The sequence below is a fragment of the Ursus maritimus genome, unplaced genomic scaffold, assembly GCF_017311325.1.
Source record: "Ursus maritimus isolate PB19 unplaced genomic scaffold, ASM1731132v1 scaffold_30, whole genome shotgun sequence".
NCBI classification, from domain to species: domain Eukaryota; kingdom Metazoa; phylum Chordata; class Mammalia; order Carnivora; family Ursidae; genus Ursus; species Ursus maritimus.
This window is the reverse complement of record NW_024425564.1, coordinates 4028579-4044269: the sequence shown is the minus strand read 5'-3', so window position 1 is coordinate 4044269 and position 15691 is coordinate 4028579. Positions and strand designations below refer to the sequence as shown.

Sequence of the window (15691 nt, the reverse complement as noted above, 5' to 3'; positions counted from 1 at the left end):
CCCGCTCCCCCCCCCCCCCCCCCGCCCCAGGCCACTTGCTGCCTGTTGGAATTACCTCTCCCTCTTATTTTTGCCTTGGGAGGGCATGAAAAGATGATAAGGTCATCAGGGTGTGAGGGCCCCGGTGGCGAACCTCAGAGCTTGGCCAGACCCAGCTTCAAGCCCCATCGGCCTCCTCCCCCCGCAGCCCAGCTCTGCCCCCCACGTGCAGTGACACATGTGGCTGCTTTTCTCTGGGCACAACCATAAATAACCCACATTGCTCTGGCTCTGAAACAGCCAGGGTGCAAACAGCGCTGTCTGTCTGCGATGTTGGAGGTCCTACCCCTTACCCACCTGACCTTGCCATCACATGCAAATCACCACTCACAAACCACCCCCTCCAGGAAGCTGCCTGATAGCCAGGTGAGATCCTTGCTTCCTGCCCTGCATTCTTCGACCTAGTCTGCCTGTGGTTTAGTTATTTATGTCCTGTCTGTCACCCTCTAGACCAGAAGTGCCTTCGGGGTAGGAATCTGTTTGGTTCATTTCTGTCATTGACCTTGCGCCTGACCAGGGTCTGGCACCAAGTGAATGTTTGTGGAATGAGTGGATGAATGGGTTTGAACTATGGGAGATAGCTGGCAACCTGCAGATGGGGAGTGAGCCTCCTCTTGGGCTTTCTTTCCATCCCCCAGGACCAAGAGCCGCCAAAGTCGGACAGTCCCATTTAGGCCCTTCCTGGTCCTGCAACTAATGGGCACCTATGGCATTTGGAGATAAACGTCACAGTCCTGATGGCTCCAGAGTGTCTTTCTGGGCCCCTGGTTTGAGTTTGTGGTCTAAGCCAGGCTTGGTGGAAGGCCCCGGTGAAGGTCTGCCTTTCCTCAGGCCCTGGGGTTGTCACTCTCTTTCTGGGGTGCTCAGCTCAGACCATGGGTCTCTGTCTCTGTCCCAGCACTTGGGAAAGTCCTGGTCAGCATCAGGGGACCTGGGAAGGCCTCAGCCAGGCCATCCTCAGCTTCTGGGGTCCTCATAGTGAGCTCTGAGCAAATCTCAAGACTGCATTTGTGGAGGAGGAAACCCAGGCCGGAAGGGGAGGCCAAGGGTTCTGGGGTCTGTGACAGTGTGGACATTTAGCAGAGCTTTCTCCAGCCCTTGTTGCTCCTTTGACAGCCATGCTGATGAAACATCAGCAAAATGTTTTTGTCCTGGCCTTACAGAAGGGGAAACCGAGGCCCAGAGAAGGTGACAGGGGTGACAGAGCCAGGGGTGACACTCAGTTCCCGGCTCTAAGTCTAGTGCTCTCTCCATGGGGCTCAAGGGAACTAGGGTGAGGCTCCAGAGCCAGGTCAGAGTGGGATTGTTCTAGAACCCAGAGGTTCTAGACTTGTCTTGACCCCTAGTCATGGAAAGAGTAAGAGAGGATGGGAAGGGTGCTTCAGGGGGAGGGGGAGGCAAGTGGAGGATGGGTTAGTTAGTTGGCCCTGGAGGTCTCCGGCAGAGGGGACGGTAATAGCCATAAAAACTAACAGCACATGGCATTTGTCATGTGCCAGGTCCTGGTCCAACTATAACTCATTCAGCCCTCACTGTAGCCCGGTAAAGTAGGCACCGTTATTAGCCCCATTTGACAAATGAGGAAACTAAGGCACAGAGAAGTTATCTGTCCAAGATCAGATAGTTGGAAAGTGGAGGAGCTAGGATTTGAACCTAGGCTCCAGAGTCCTTGCCTTTAACCCGTATTCCCTATCGCAAGAGCGAGAGGGCTGCGGAGCTCCCTGCCGGGGCTTGCTGTCTCCATGGAGATACAGGTTTCAGGTGCTCTGTGGCCAAAGTTCACGCACGGTGCGTGGGATGTGCCCGATTGTGACTGTGGGTTGTGGCTGCCGAGAATAAGAATCCACATCAGTGAGCAGGACTGTGACCTTTGTAGGACGCACACCTGACACTGGGTCACTCCCCTGCTTTGCATTCTTCGATGGCTCTCCATTGCCCTGAGGACGATGGGCGGTCTCCTTAATTTGGCACTTTGTCCTCCCCAAGTCTGGGTGTCCGCCTTCTGTTCACCCTCCCTCTGCCCTCCAGCCGCTCTGAGCTGCTCTCAGTTCCTCAAGTAAGTCAACACTTCTCTCACCTGCAGGCCTGTGCGCAGGCTCTTCCCCCACTCGAACACTCCCCCTCCTCTCTCCGCTTCCTTCTAACCCTGCGGGGGGCTGAGACTTCTGTTCCTCCCAGAAGCTTCCCGACTTGGGCGTCCTGCTCCCTCGCCTCCCCTCATCCAGCGCCTTCTGGGGCTTTGGGGTGTTGCCCCATCTTCCCAGTGCAAGGCTATGAAGCCCAAGGGGGCAGGGTCTGTGTTCTGTCCCCAGTGTCCCCAGTGCCTGGCACAGGTCACCGGAGCTCACTTGTAGAATGAGTGAATGCATATGGGTCCCTAACATCGCCAACCTCAGGACACATAAAAATTTTTTCTTCTCCTGGTAGGAGTTGAGGAAACTGCTCATAAATTTGCATATAGCCCCCCAGCAAGGATAGGCTGGTGGTAGAAAGCCTTGACTGGAGAAGTGAAATGGCCTGGTGGGACAAGGGTGGATGAGTTCACTGATTTTGGGGGGGGGGTCCTCCCAGGGAAACAGGTGGGAGGGATGGGGGGAGGAGTGAGTGTGGAGGAGGGATGCTTGGTTTGGTTTTTCTTAAGTTTAAAAAAGAAAAAGCTTGTATTTTCTTATTACCAAAGTAAGATGTGCTTGTTGTGGAAAATGTAGAAAGTGCTGGAAAGCCAAGTAAAATCCATTAGCCAGCACCACACCCACCTGATGTAGGCACTTTGTGGCTGGTTTCCAGCCAGGGGCCGCAGACTGGGGCAGGGGATGGGGGGAGGTGGGGACTGGGGACAGGTGGGGTAGAAAGTGGAGGCGGGATTCCCGTGCAGGTGGGGGAGTGGTCCCTGAGCCTTGCGTGTGGTCAGCCAGGTGGGAAGCAGGCAGAACAGGGTAAAGAAAGAAGTGGAGCTCCAAATCAGCCCTGGCAGGCAACCCCAGGGACCTAGTGTGTGCTCCGGAGCTAGACTGGCCCTCGGGAGCCGAACTTGGAATGGTCAGACCTCTAGCCCTCAGCAGCCAGCAGGCACTGGGTCGGACGCACGGCTCACCCTTAGGCAGGTGGCTTTGTAGCAGCAGTCCCCGAGGGGCTGCCACCTGAGGGTCGTGTGCCCACATCACAGCCCCTCCCCCCAGCAGCTGGGGTGAGAGATAGTGTTTACCCCCAGAAAGAATGGGTGGGAAGGAACCTGCGTAATGGGCCAGGGGAGAAGATGAGCAGCCAGCTGGCTCCAGCTGGCTCTGAGGGGACACGAACTCCAACGCCAGGGAAGTTGGTGGGGCCATCTCTGGGCGGGGAGTGTGCTGTGGGGGTAGGGCCGATGCTTCTGGAGGCTTTCTGGCTGGGCGGGCAGAGGCAGCCGCTCCTGCTGTTTAAAAATCACTCGATGTTAAAATGCTGGGTAGGGGCTGCAGGAGGTTTCCGAGATAAAATCCGGGATGCCCAGTTAAATTCGATCTCCAGGAAAAGCAACGAATTTGTTTAGAGCGGAATTTGTTTAGAGCGAGCGTGTCCTAAATATTTCATGGAACATACTTGCGCTGAGAATTTTATTTGTTGTTTATCTGAAAGTCACATTTAAGTAGGTGTCCTGTATTTTGAGTTGCTAAATCTGGCCACCCTAGACTGGGATGGGGGGGGAGGGAAAGAGGGAGTGGGGGGTCCTAATTTTCTCTTCTTTTGTATTGTGGGAGGGGTCAGTGGATACTTGCTTGAAGTTGACAGTTAAATTAACCTGTCCATTTTTAGAAGTCAATGAGATGTTTCAAATTTTGCATCTGTAAACTGTTTCCTGTCTGGAGAATGACTCTTCACTTGTGGATTTTGGTTCCCTAGGGCAGCTCAGAAATAATAAAGGATGCATCCTCTCCTAAGGAGATTTGAGGATCCAGGGTGGATTCCCTAAATAATGTTAATTCTTTCGAGAAACAAAAGCCTTCATCATCATAAACCTCTGATGTGGCAGAGGGTATGGGAAACCCAGAGAATAGGTTGGCACTGCCTTTCTGGCAATAGCGATGGGAGCTTTGACCCGGCCGTTTCTCCCACAGGTGACGTCTTCGCAGGGTGCAGAGACAGCTGGGTGGAGAAGGTCAGTGTGCGTGTCCGTCAGGAGGGCTGGGGACATCACTAGGACGTCTCCAGCTGGTGCGATTTTAGGCGGCTGTTCAGTTCTTTCATTTGGTCGGTGCATCTCCCGTGCACGTCTCCTGGGTGCCAGGAGCTGTCTTACATGCGTGCGGTCGCTGAGAGAGAACAGACGGTCAGCATGTACAGGCAGGTGAAGGCAAGTGACTTTGTGGAATGATGTGTTTTGTAGGATCCCATTTAAAAAATACACGTATGTGTCCTTGTGTGCATATTGCAGAAACGCGTGTAGAAGGCTGCACACCCGATTGCTACTGGAGCTTACTTACCTCTGGGGGCAGGAAGCCAGAGGCTCGGTGCCGGGCGATATGGGGAACGTTGCCTTCTTCTCTTAGCGATCCTGTGCTGTTTGCATTTTATACAACAAATGTCATCCCTCGTAAAAACATAATTAAAATTACACTTGATACTATCTGGGATTTTTCTTAGAAATCTTAAAAAAGTGAGCATTAAATTGCATTCCCCTCAGTTTGATGGCATCTGAGTCAGATGCCGCCACTTGGGTTTACATTTTTATTTGTGGCTGGTTTCAAGTGGGTCCCTGCAAGGGCTTCTTTCACCTCTCCTTCCTCGAGTTCCTGGGGTGGATGAGACCTGGTGGGACGGGCACGGGGGTAAGGTAAGTCTGGGTACCAGGAAGGCAGAAGGAGCATCGCAGAAGCCGAGTCTCCATGAAAGTGGTGACTGGGCGCCCAGTGTGTGTGGTACTGAGGTTCCTGGGGCGGGGGGGGCAAGAAGGAGGGAGACCGGCCCTGGACAGCAATGGCAGGGGGCCCCCAGGGGGCCTGAGTTCCACTGACGTGTGCCAGGCACTGTTTTGTTTATCCATATTTATGAACTCGTTTAGTTTTCCTCAGTAGTGTTATAAGGTTATCCCCATTTTACAGGTGTGGAAACTGAGGGTAAGTGGCTTACCTGAGGTCATACTGCACGTGAGTGGCGAAGGCATGATTTACACCCATGCAGTCTGGGTCCAGAGGCTCTGCTCTTTTTTTTTTTTTTTTGAATATTCTATTTATTTATTTATTTATTTTAGAGAGCGGGGAGGGGCAGAGGGAAAGGGAGAGAATCTCAAGCAGACATCTCGCTGAGCGTGGAGCCCGATGTGGGGCTCAATCTCACCACACTGAGACGTGACGTGAGCCGAAATCAAGAGTCAGACGCTTAACCGACTGAGCCACCCAGGCGCCCCCAGAGGCTCTGCTCTTAACCTCTGTGCCACGGCACGGCGCACCTCTTGGTAGGGAGTGCAGACAGGCATGCGTGCTCCTGCAGACGGAGCGTGGTCGATCATGGGTCTTCTGCCAGAGGTCGATGTGGAAGGAAACGCGGGTAGATTCAGAGAGGTGGAAGGCACCTTCCAGGCAGAGTGACGACAGGGACGAAGACGCACAGGCTGGAGCCCGAGAGGTGGGTTGTAGGGGCTGGCGAGGAAATCCGCGCAGGAACCCGAGGGAGGAGTGAGAGATGCAGCTAGTGGGGCGGATGCCAAATACTTGAAACCATTGGCCTCACTGGACTTTCTGGAACAGGTAGCCCAGCACCGCTCAGCCCCCTTCTGGCCTGCCTGGGTCCGGCCTTGACTGACCACTGGAAGCGGAGAGAGACAACTGAGGCAGGGCAGGAGCATGGGCTGGGGAATGGGGCAGGGGGACGGGGTGAGATCCTGGCCCTTACACCCACTCACGGAAGGGCCTTGGGCCATTCAGCACGTTGCCTGGGACTCAGTTTCCTCTTCTGTTCTTTATTTTTAAACTTCTATTGTGGGAAAACATAAGCCTTTGCAGAAGTAAAGAGAATAGGATAAAGCGCCACCATGGGCCTACTGCTCGGCTTTAACTCCTACCGACTCATGGCCCGTCTCATTCCATTTCTGCCCCCACCGTCCTCCCCCCTCAGAATTCAGACCAAATCCCAGACATCATTTCATCACAAATACATCAAGATGTGTCTCGAAATGATAAGGACTTTCCCTAACGTAATCACAATGCCATTATTCTATCTAAGAAGAAACTACTCCTTTATATTGTCACATAGCCACCGAGGGTTCACGTTCCCAGTTGTTACAGACATGTCTTTGTTTTGTTTGGTTTTGGTTTTGGTTTTTTTTTTTTAAAGATTTTATTTATTTATTCGACAGAGATAGAGACAGCCAGCGAGAGAGGGAACACAAGCGGGGGGAGTGGGAGAGGAAGAAGCAGGCTCATAGCAGAAGAACCTGATGTGGGGCTCGATCCCAGATCGCCAGGATCACGCCCTGAGCCGAAGGCAGAAGCTTAACCGCTGTGCCACCCAGGCGCCCCATGGTTTTGGTTTTTTTGCGCTTAGTTTGACTCAGGATCCAAATAAGGGCCACACATTGTGACTGGTTGATACGTGTCTTAGTCTCTGTTCATCCGGAGTTTCCCTCTCCATCTTTTCCTTTGTTCTCGGCAGTTGATCTGTTGGAGAAGCCAGGTGGTTTGTCCTGTAGAATTTCCTGCAGTCTGGATTCTGTTGATTGCATCCCCGGGATGTAGTTTAACTCATCCCTCTGTCCCCTCTGTAAATTGGGTAGTTGGGTGCATCTGTCTTCTGACTCCCCATCATGCAGTCATCAGGAAACCCTCCTGACTTGACCTTCACAATGCCCAGAATCAAACCACCTCTCCCCACGTCCACTGCTGCCGTCCCTTCTGAGCCTCCACTGTAGCTTTCCTGTATCATTGCAGCAGCTTCTACCGGGTCTCCCTGCCTCCCTCCTTGTCCTAGCAGCCAAAGAAACTTTTTTTTTTTTAAAGATTGTATTTATTTATTCGACAGAGAGAGAGACAGCCAGCGAGAGAGGGAACACAAGCAGGGGGAGTGGGAGAGGAAGAAGCAGGCTCCCAGCAGAGCAGGGAGGCTGATGTGGGGCTCGATCCCAGGACCCTGGGATCACGCCCTGGGCCGAAGGCTGATGCTTAACGACTGAGCCACCCAGGCGCCCCCAAAGAAACTCTTTTAAATCAGATCCCATGCCTCCTCTCCTCAAAACTTCAATGACTCCCTCTTCTTTGGAATAAAACCCAAAGCCTATAAAAAGTCCTGTAATGGCCTACAGGGCCCTGCATGATGTAGCTGCATAGTACCTCTGACCTCATCTCATGCCACTCCTTCCTCACTTGGTTCCTGGCCCTTTTGTGGATGTAGCAGATATTCTCCTGCCTCAGGGCCTTTGCATTGCCGTTCCCTAGAAGTGCTTGGCTGCAGAGGTCAGCATGCTCGTGATGTTCACATCTCTGCCCATGTCACCTCCTCAGAGAGGCCTTCCCAGGGCAGCTCATCTAAAATAGCTGCTGTTAACTGATGAATTACTGAACTGTACATCTGAAACTAATGATGTACTATATATTGGCTAATTGAATTAAAATAGCCAGACTCTGCCCACAGGGCAGACATCCTCTTTCACTTACATGGCTCCCAGTCAGCTCCTCTCTTTTCAGCATTTCCTGGAAAATAGGACAATGCTTCAGAGTTTACAAAATACTTCCTGTCCTAGGTCAGATGCTGGGAAGCATAACCCAAGACAGGGGTTCCTGGGCAAGTGATTTACTGCAGGCAAGCTCGCAGAAGGAAAGGGAGGGTGTCTGCAGGCCAGGGAGGGTGTCTGCAGGGCGCTTGAGAGGGGGACAGCCAGGGAGGGGGTCAGGACAGCCAGGCCTCTTGGACCCCCCTACCAGGGAGTCATTGGCTGCCCCTCACCCCAGGGGAGGGCATAACCTCCTAGGCATCTTGGGTGAGGCCGCTCACCCAGAAGCCCCTGCCAGCTCTCAGGAGAGGGGGGCAGTGGTACAGGGCATCCAGCACCCCTCCTCCACTTTCTTCCTATCCATATGCTGCTCGGAGCCTGGCCATCAGCTGTGAGGGGGGTATGTATGTATGTATGTATATATGTATTTTTTTTTTTTAAGACTTTATTTATTTGAAAGAGAGAAAGTGAGAGACGAGTGGAGGGGGAGGGGCAGAGGAAGAGGGAGAAACAGGCTCCCCACTGAGCAGGGAGCCTGATGTGGGACTCATCCCAGGACCCCAGGATCATAACCTGAGCTGAAGGCAGATGCTTAACCTGCTGAGCCACCCAGGGTATTTACTAACGACCGCTCTTCCTGTGTGATGGGTGAAGAAGCCCAGGTCTGGGCAGGGTGGCGGAATGACTTGCCCGGGGTGGCACAGCCAGGAAGGGGCAGACCAGGGATTTGAGCTCTGGTTCTTCCTGGGGTCCCTCTTCGTGGCTGCTGGTTCCTGATATTCCTCTCATACGTTCATGCAGCAGATAGGCCTCCAGGGCCGTGTGCCGCACTGACCTGGGTGCTGGCCGTTCAGTGGCGAGGGAGCCCCTCCTGTCTGTGAGTGTGTCTGTCCACACCCCGCTTACCGCGCGGCACCTGTGGAGCACTTCCGTGTGCTGGGCACCGTGCTAGACTCCTCGCGGGACTGGCACACTGGAGCCGCACCGCTCCCCATTCCGACGGGCAGGCTGAGGCCGCAGAGGGGCTTCAGGCTTCGGGCCAGCGCCCCTAGCGAATGTGTGCCAGAGCTGGGATTCCCACTGGGTCTGAACGAGCTCTCCCCACTCCCACCTCCCCTCCCCCCGGCCGCCCCACCCCCAGCAGGCCATCTGGTGTCACCTCTATCCGCAGCTCCATCGGACACCAGACTGCTACCCTGTCCTGCTCCCCAGGTGTCGGGTGACCAGCTGCCATCCCGCCTGCCCCACTTGGCCAGGCCCCAGACAGGGCACCTCTGATGCGAGGTCTCCCCCACCCTGCATGGCCCTGGATTCCTGCCTCTGTCCCTTCCCCCAGCCCTTTTGTTTTGACAGGCTGGGTGGGCCCTTGGGCCAGCCTCCGCAGGCCTGGGCCTTGGGGGCCCCTCCCCCTCACACCAGCTGGCCTGGTAAGCTGCAAAGCTGGCTTGGCCTGGGTGCCCTGGACAGGGCTGGGGGTGGGGTGGCAAATCACAGCAGGCTCCCTTTTACCTCATCACTCCCCAAATGGGATCAAGACAAGCCCAACAGGGAGAAATCGAGTCACAACACTGCAGCATTAGGTATGTAAGGGTGGGGAGGGCCCCGCCACTGCCTTGGGGATGGGGGTCTGTGAGGCAGTACAATGGGGATGGGGGCCCCAACTTGCATCAGCTCCCGATTCCTGAGATCCGGGCTCCCCCCAGGACCCTTTTCTAGCCCACCCCAGGCTGCTCTGGACCACCGCTCCGCTGAGCTGGGGGCTACAGGCCAGGCTCTTTCCCAAACCCGAGACATCAATGTTCCCACCAGGGGCTACGCCCAGGAGGGGTCTGTGTCCCACTTGGCGAGAACTCCAGGAATATTTGTGCAAATTCTGGACATGAAATAGCATGCAAAGCACGTGCAAAAAAATTCCATCGCCCTGTTGGTGTGGCCAGTGGAGCCTGGCCCGGATGGCTGCAGTGCTCCGGTCTGCAGAGCAGTGAGGCGCCCCCCACAGCGGCTGCAGGGGAGCCGGGAGCCCCGAGAGCTGTGGCTACCCCACCCTTTCTGCAAGTTAACGTCTGATTTCCATCATATTTTCCTCCTCACCAGATGGTGATTTTCTAATTTGATCATTTTGTTTGCATTAGCTAGACTTCTGTAAAGAACTTTCCCTCTTCATTTATTTTGTTATTCTGAAATATGGTATGTATAGTAGCGGAAAAGCTTGTTTCTTTCCCTTTATTTATCGGTTTTAAAAGAAATGATTTGGGGGGGACGCCTGGGTGGCTCAGTCGGTTAAGCATCTGCCTTTGGCTCAGGTCGTGATCCAGGTCAGGGTCCTGGGATCCAGCCTCATGTTAGGCTCCCTGCTCAGCAGGGAGTCTGCTCTCCCCTGCCCCTCTGCCCCTCTTCCCGCTTCCCCCCCTTTGTGCTCAGTCAAATAAATAACTAAATAAAAAAAATCTTAAAAAAAAATAAGTTGGTGCTCTAGCCATCCCCAAAGGTGACCAGTGAGTATTTTTCCCATTTTAAAGTACAAAAGTGTATAAAATAAAGAGGTTATACATTTTAACAAACCAATACAAAGCCAACATCCAAGTCACTACCATGTAGGTCAAAACCAGAGAATTGCTATAGTCGCAAAAGCCCCCGGCACCCTTCTCCCCACTGGGCCTCCCTCCCAGAGGGACCCACCATGCAGAAGTTAGTGTTATTAGCTGCTTTGTGTTTGGTTTCACCACGGAAGTATGCGTCCAAAACCAAATAGTTCTGTCTCTCTTTGAATTTTAATTAATAGAATTACTATTCTGTAATGGCTGGGTTTTTTCCTTTTCCTTTTTTTTTTTTTTTAAAGATTTTGTTCATTTATTTGACAGAGCATAAGCATGGGAGCTGCAGAGAGAGAGAAGCAGGCTCCCCACTGAGCAGGGAGCCTGATGCGGGGCTCGATCCCAAGACCCCAGGATCATGACCTGAGCTGAAGGCAGACACTTAACTGACTGAGCCACCCAGGCGCCCCTTGCTGGGTTTTTTTCAGTTAGCATTTTCTTTTAGCATGCATCTAGAGTGTTCTTTGTAGTAGTGATTCTTTGATTTTTCCTTGTTGTATGGTGTTCTAATGTGTGAATAGACGTGGTTTACTTATTATCCAGGCTAACATTTTCATGATCGGGGTTGTTTCTGATTTGTGGCTGTTGCGAAGAATGCTACTCTGAACATTCTCTGACTAAACCACTCATGCAGTTCTTTTTTTTTTTTTTTAATTTAAAGATTTTTATTTATTTGTTTACTTGAGAGAGAACAAGGGAGAGAACACAGAGGGAGAGGCAGGTTCCCTGCTCAGGAGCCCAACGTGGGGCTTGATCCCAGGACCCCGGGATCGTGACCTGAGCCGAAGGCAGACGCTTAACCGACTGAGGCACCCAGGCGCCCCCACACTCATAGGCAGTTCTGCAGGGTGTATACCTCGGAGCGGAATTGCTGGGTCATGGGGTGTGTCTTCACACTCACTGGCTGGTGCTGCACTGTTATCCGAAGTGGTTGTACAGTCCACACGCGCGTAGGCAGTGTGTGCTAGACCCTGGTGTTCCACGTTCTTGTAGACATTTGGTTATTAGCAGACTTTTAAGATTGTTTTTTAGACTTTGATTTTTATTATCATTATGGATTTTTATAAATTTGATGAGTTTCAGTCCTTGGATTCATTACGCTCAGCGATGTTTAAGTTGTCCCATTAGGGCCAGTGGGAGCCTCTTGAAGTTGACGCTGGCATCCTTTTCACACAGGTGCACTGGTGCTTGGAATTGTCCTCGCTTTCTGGAATGAAGATGTTCTAGGCTCCTCAGAGCCGCAGTCAGCCATTTCTTCAGGGAGCTCTGGGTCATTTTATATATATATATTTTTAAATTGTGATATAATTCTATATCATAATTTTATCCCTTTTAAAATGTATAATTTGGGGGCACCTGAGTGGCTCAGTTGGTTAAGTGCCTGCCTTTGGCTCAGTGTCCTGGGATCAAGCCCCATGTGGGGCTCCCTGCTCCCTCTCTCTCTGCCTGCTGCTCCCGCTGCTTGTGCTCTCTCTCTCTCTCTGTCAAATAAATAAATAAAATCTTTAAAAAAAATAAAAAGTACAGTTCAGTGGCTTTTAGCACATTCACAAAATTGTGCAACATCGCCGCTGTCTACTTCCAGAACTTTTCCATCACTCCAGAAAGAGACCGCATGCCCTTGAGCCCTTACTCCTCAGTTCCCCTTCCTCAAGCTCCTGGCAGCCCCCCCCCCCTTTACGTTCAGTGTCTATAAACTCACCCGTTCTGGATAATGCTTGTATAGTAAGTGGACTCGTGCGAGACATTTCTGACTGGCTTCTTTCATTTAGCGTACTGTTTTGAAGGGTCATCCATGTTGTGGCGTGGGTCAGGACACCATTCCTTTTCATGACTGAATAATATTCCATCATACGGATATCCACTCATCCGGTAGTGGACATCTGAGTTGTTTCTACCTCTGGGTTGTTCCGAGAGCATTTGCATACAAGCGGACATAGGCTTTCATTTCTCTTGGTTCTGTACCCGGGGTCACCTGGCAAATCTACCTTTAACTTCGCGGGGAGCTGCCAGGCCGTTTCCCACACTGCGCCGGTTCACATGTCCCAGCCAAGTATGAAAGTTCCAGTTTCTCCTCGTCCTCCCCAGCGTTTTCTGTCGTCCTTCTCTTTGATTGTAGCCATCCTAGTGGGTGTAAGGTGACATCTTACGGTGGTTGCAATAGGCATTTTCCTAATGACGAGGGATATGAGCGTCTCCTCATGTGCTTATTGGCCTTTTGTATATCTTCTTTGGAGAAATATCTTTTCACATCCTTCTCCAATGTTTAATCCGGTACTTTGTCTTTTTATTGGTGAGTTTTTAGAGTTCTCTATATATTCTAGAGATGAGACACTTATCAGATACATGACTTGCAAATTCTTTTTACTCGTTTCTGTGAGTTGTCTTTTCTCCATGGATCCATTTAATGAGGAATGGTAATTAGAGACTCAGTCTGGGTGTTCGAGGCATTATGCTTTTTGAATTCTAGAAACCAACCTAAGAACCTACCCATAGCCTCAGAAGCTCTGGGCAGTAGGGCCTTGGGTGATCTCCTTGTTCTGTAGGGACACCGAGAGGCAGAGGGGGGAGGTGGCTTTACCAGGGGCGCCCAGCTGCTGTGTGGCTGTGGGGCACCAGAGTCAGGTCCTCATTTTATTTTATTTTATTTTATTTTATTTTATTTTATTTTATTTTTTTTAAGATTTTATTTTGCCCGATGTGGGACTCGATCCCAGAACGCCGGGATCACGCCCTGAGCTGAAGGCAGATGCTCAACCGCTGTGCCACCCAGGCGCCCCTAGGTCCTCATTTTAGTTCCCATTATTCCTCTTGGGGTCCTCACCCTAGCCCGACCCACATCCTCCAAACCCCCAGACTCAACCATTCTCCTTACTTTGGTGCCTCCAGCTCTGCCTTATGGATCTCAGCTTCTCTTCTTTCAAGGAGAAGCTTCGTGGGTAGCACCAGCCCAGAGGGCCTGTGGCCCCAGGAGATGGAAGGTTGCATTGTCCAGTGCACCGGATGCATTGTCATTGGTCAAATTTGGGAAAAGCCAGGTACACCCATGGTAAAGAGTTTCCTTTATGCAGGACTCCTCAGTGCCTTCAACCTACTATTGTTTATTGTGAGTGTCAGGGTGTTTAATTGCCAAAACTTAAAAGTAAACCAAGATATTCTGTAATAGGTAAATGGATAAATAAACTCATATGTCCAGACAATGGCACACTAATCAGGACTCAAAAGAAATGAGCTATCAAGCCACGAAAGACATGGAGAAACCTTAAAGAAATTAATAAGAGAGAGAAGCTGGTCTGGAAAGGCCACATACTTTGTGATTCCGACTGCATGACGTTCTGGAAAAGGCAACACTTACAGACACGATAAAAAGATCATGGTTGCCAAGGCTTTGGGGAAAGGGAGGGAGGGTGAGAGGGATGGATGGGTGAATAGATGGAGCACAGGGGACTTGCAGGGCAATGAAACGACCCCATGTGACAGTGTAGCGGTGGATCCATGCCATTGTATGTGCGTCAACATCTGCAGAACATACAACACCAAGAGTGAACCGTAATGTGAATCTGTGGACTTTGGTTGGTAATGATGTGTCAATGCTGGTTCATTGATTATGACAGATGTACCACACTGATGGGATGTGGCGGTAGGGAAACAGGGGAGTGGGATATGTGGGAATTTTCTATATTTTCTGCTCAGTTTTGCTGTGAACCTAAAACTGCTCTAAAAATAAAGCCTATTAATTAAAAAAAATAACATCAGGGAGTAATGAGTGTTACAAAGGAAAAATAAAAGAGAGGGGGCTAGGAGGTGACAGGGTGGGCTGGCTATTTTAGATGGGTTAGGGGTCAGAGATGTTAATTAGAGACCTAACAAGGCAGGAAATGAGCCTTGTGGCCATTGGGGAGGAGCATCTCAACATAGGGAGGGCATATGCAAAGGCCCTGGGGCAGGAAACAGCCTGATGTGTGTGAGGGATACAAAAGGGGCAAAGTGCCTGGAAGGGAGATGGGGATGGGGGAGTGGCTGGAGGTGAAGGTAAGCAAACAGGTTGGGACCTTCCATGTTCTACCCGCAGGCAGGGCAAGCCCTTGGGTCTTTTTCTCAGTGAGGTGAGTCAGTAGAGGGCTTCGGTGGGGGTGTGACATGTCAAAATTATATTTATGATTTAAAAAGAGGAGGGTCTGGCAGATAGATGGTAGGGGGCAAGGGTGGAAGAGAGACTGTTAGGGTGCCACACAGTCCTCCGAGCGAGAGATGATGGTGCTGACCCACCCTCTGTGGCACAGGGGGTGCAGACTAGCTGGAGTCGGGATGTAGTCTGAGGGGAGTCAGTGAGATGTGGGGACAAGGGAAGGAGAGGAATCTCCATGGCTGGGTTGAGCGTTTGGGCGAGCAGTGATGGCATTTTTGGGAATGGGGATGACCAGGGTTGGAGCAGGCTCCAGAGCAATCAAGAGTTCTCTGGGGACAGGTCAACTTGTTGGACATCCAGATGGGATGCTGAGGAGGTGGTTGGATTTATGAGGCTGGAGTTCAATGCCAGAGCTGGGGCTAGAAATATGGGGGGGGGGGGCATTTAAAGCAACCGGCCTAGAGGAGATCGCTTGGAGAGTAGGTGTGCCTGGGAAAGAGAAGAGGCCCCAGGGCTGAGCCCTGGGTGTGCGGGCCGTAGAGAGCCAAGGAAAGATGGCAGCGAGAGTGTGGTGTCCGAAGCAGGAAGGCCACGATGTCAGGGCAGTGAGAGGGGGATTAGAGAGGGGCTGGGGCTTCGGCTCTGTGGGGGCCAGTGGTGACCAGTGAGGGCCAGGGGCTGACTGGAGGGGCTTGGGAAGGAGGGCCTGTGGACGGCCTTCCCAGAGCGTCCTCGATGAGCCACGGGAGCAGGCCCATGGGGCAGGAACTGAGGGCAGTGTGCGTTCTTGGGGGGGCTTTTTTTTTTTAAGTGAAACAACACCCCTGTTTCTCCCTTGGTGGGAAAGAGTCTGGGTGGAGGGAAAGCCCGATCATGTGGGAGAGGGGGAGCATTGCAGCTGGAGAGCCAGGAGGGCAGGGGCTAGCATGGGGGGGGGGCAGGGAGGCAGAGCTGGGGGGTGGCGAGTGCGTGCGGGGGTGTTCTCGGCAGGCTGCTCCCATTTTCTCCTGACAACGGCGCCCCCGGCGGCAGCTGGGAGCGAGGAAGGAGGAGGTGTCGTGAAACATTGGTCTCCGTGGCGGTTCTCACAGCCGCCGTGTGAAGTAAGTGCCATCATCCCCGCTTTGTAGACAATGAGAAATGAGAACATGGGGACTTGCCAGGATGGGGCAGGACGGAGATCGGAGCAGGGTCTGGTGGGCTCCCAGGGTGCTCTCCGGGTGCTCAGACAGGCGTGTGGGCATCAGG

At 52.2% G+C, this 15691-nt stretch overlaps 1 protein-coding gene across 1 annotated transcript in view; it reads left to right on the top strand.

Annotated features, from left to right (window-relative positions):
• The window catches only part of PACSIN1 (protein kinase C and casein kinase substrate in neurons 1), a 55906-nt gene that overhangs the window by 736 nt on the left and 39479 nt on the right, over nucleotides 1-15691 (top strand). The gene's annotated exons all lie outside the window — the stretch shown is intronic.